Below are 3,091 nucleotides of genomic sequence, written 5' to 3'. Positions count from 1 at the left end.
AATGTTGGTCAAAGTTGTTTAAATGTTGAAAAAAGGGAGAAGAAATGACCAACATTTAAATATGTTAAAAAAGGAGAAGAAATGAGAAATTCAGAAACCTTGATCAATGAAATGCAGCTCTCTGCTCTGCCTTTCTGTAAAAAAAAGGTCTCTCTGTGGGCCAAATTTAGAGTGGAGAGCCAAGTGCCGGCTAGATTAATGGGCCAATTGCATCCAATTAGGCCCATTGGGGGGTGGGCAAATGAGATCTCTTGCGTATTTTTCTATTTTCTGTTCTGATTTAGTTTAGGCAGTAAATCATTTTATTTAATGCTGAAACTTTTGTGGAAGCTAATTGAATTATTCCAGAGCCAAAAATTAAGTTTAGATTTTTTTGGAGCTGTTAAATATTTAATACCAATATAATTACTCCAATTCAAATACATCGTGATTTAAATCAAAGACCAAAATGTCATGGAAAATATGCCTTAGCTTTGGTAGTGGTTTACACCTGGTGTCAAAATTAATGGATATTTTTGAAGGGCATTACATTGAGAAAAAAAATAATTTGTCTAGAAAAAAGAAGGGTGGAAAATGCACAAAAAATTGGTGCGGTTGGGAATCGAACACAAGACCACATGGGTTCGTGGCATTCAAGGCTGCGCTAGTAACCGCTAGGGCAGATGGAAAGACTTTGACATGGCTAGGGAAGGAAGCTATACATAGTGAGACCGTGACTTAGTTTAGGGTTTAAAAATGCATGTTTGTACTGAATGTTTGCACACGCGTGATAGTGGTTTTCCTTTAAGGTTTTTTCCTTCTTCATTTATTCTTTATTTTTTCACTAATTTTTATTTTTTGTCAATTAAAGAAAAACAAAATGCATATTGAACATTTTTTAAACACATTGAAAAATATTACTTGAACATTTTTTTATAAATACATGAATATTTTTTATATAATAGTCGAGTTTTCTCCACACACATGTAAAAGTTACAGAATAACAAAAACTAGTGAACACCTTTTTAATAACATTTAAATTACACGTTAGAATTTTTGGCAAGTACACGTGAAAATTACATGGACATTTTTATAAATATGTAGCACTTTTTTTCTTAATAACATGAAACTTTTTGATAACACATTGGACATTTTTATACACATGATAAACATTCTGTAACACACGATCTATATTTAAAAATACCTAAATTCTAAAAAGTGCTTACGCACTAATTAGGCGTCGCGAGCGGCCGATTTCTGGTCGCCCGATCGCCGCGCGCGTGCGTCAGGTACTACCCCACCTACTACGATTTCTTGTCAGGGTCCTCACCTCCTCGTCCTCCTCTTCCTCACCTCCCTACCCCACCTACTACGATTTCGCCGCCTGACTACATCGGCATCTCCGCTGCCGCGCCCAGCCCTCGCTTCGTTCTGCTGCTGCTCGTCCTGCCCAAATCTCTGTGGCGATGTGGGGCCTGTCTCACGCTCCGCCTCGGCCTCCCAGGATCAGAGGCCCCCTGCCCCGACTGCGACAGCTCCGTTGACGTGGCCCCGGCGCTCACAGTCAGCCCCGTCGCCCACGAGGACGTCTCCAGGCGCGCCTCCCCCGCCGCGGTTTGTTCCGTTGCCGTAGCTGCGGCATCCACTCCCTCTCATCACGCAGCAGCAGCTCAGGGAATAATAACACAGGTAAGAGGAGGAACGAGACAAACAAGGGGGAAACTGGGGTTAGTCAATGACTGAAAAGAAAATTCAGATTCTCTTCTCGCTCCTTTTCTTCCTGCAACCACATCTTCTTTCTCACTCCATTTTCTTTCTCTATAGCAGTACAAATGTAGAGCACCGCATCAAGAATTCAAGAGCTCGCAGTGCAGGGAGAGAGAGAGAGAGGGGCCGAGATCAAGAGCTATCGAAGCTGTAAGAAGACGGACGCCATGAGAGAGAAAAGGAAGATGAACGGGAGAGGAAGGCTGAGCAAATGACCAAACCAAACACGAGGACGTATCCCATTTGATTGAGAAGGAACCTACAAGATCTAGGTAAAAACTAGGCTGCTCGCACACTTCCAAAATGAACCAGTTGCACACGCTCATGTGTTTTTCTATTTCATTTTCCAGTTGCACACCCTCCTATGTCAATTTAGTTGCACATACATTGATTTTTAGTTGGCTTGTAATGTAGTCTAGTTGCACACACATTGATGTTTAGTTGGCTTGTAATTTAGTCTAGTTGCACATACATTGATGTTTAGTTAGCAGGAAGACTAGTTGCACACACATATGCTCAGTTGGCTTGTAATTTAGTCTAGTTGCACACATTGATGTTTAGTTGACAGGACACTAGTTGCACACACATATGCGCAATTGACCCGACAATGTGGTCTAGTTGCACACATATTGATATTTAGTTGGCAGAAGGACTATTGGCACATGCATATGCTCAGTTGGCGCTGCATGTAGTCTAATTGCACACATATTGATGTTTAGTTGGCAGGAAGACTGGTGCGTCGAAACATACCCATGCGGGATCTACTTTCGAAGAGCACGTCGCGAGGGTTACAACGGTGAAAACGGATCTTAATTTCGACACGCGGTTTAAAAATTATGACTTTTTTAAAAATTGAAAACTCAAATTAAATGTGTTCACACATTTTCACATGGATATTTTTTGTCTGTTTACCTGATATTTTTTCTCTAATATATGGATTTGTTTTTTAGTATATAAATTAGAGGGGAGAGATTATTACTATTTATAGATTATTACGGACCAAAACTTCCCGTTTTTGGCCGTCCGCTCGCGAAGGGTAGCGAGCAGCCGGGCCGCTCGCTAGATCGGTCCTTAAAAATATACAATGAACATTTTTCTAGAATGCACAATTAACAATTTTGTAGGTACACACCAAACAGTTTTTCAAAAATTAGTAAAATAAAAATATTTTCAAAATATGTTTTAATAACGTTTTAAAAATGGAGAAAATGTAATGAAAAGTCAGAAAGCACTTTCCCCTTGATTTTCACCGTAAGCTCCACTGATTTTCACCATTTGCCAACCACTTCATTATGTAAATCTAGACCGGAGAGGCTTTCCGTATGTGTGTACCATCGAGTGCTCC

General features: G+C 40.3%; 1 long non-coding RNA gene across 1 annotated transcript; it reads left to right on the top strand.

The window, feature by feature from the left end:
* Nucleotides 1-264: 264 nt before the first annotated feature.
* LOC141041822 (uncharacterized) lies at nucleotides 265-2,294 on the top strand. Its single transcript, XR_012203535.1, has 2 exons — nucleotides 265-1,668; nucleotides 1,807-2,294. It is a non-coding gene; the product is annotated as an uncharacterized lncRNA (long non-coding RNA).
* Nucleotides 2,295-3,091: the final 797 nt, after the last annotated feature.

This window comes from Aegilops tauschii, chromosome 2 (assembly GCF_002575655.3).
Source record: "Aegilops tauschii subsp. strangulata cultivar AL8/78 chromosome 2, Aet v6.0, whole genome shotgun sequence".
Taxonomy (NCBI): Eukaryota; Viridiplantae; Streptophyta; class Magnoliopsida; order Poales; family Poaceae; genus Aegilops; species Aegilops tauschii.
Note: the sequence above shows the minus strand (reverse complement) of the source record. Positions and strands in the feature narration are given on the sequence as shown.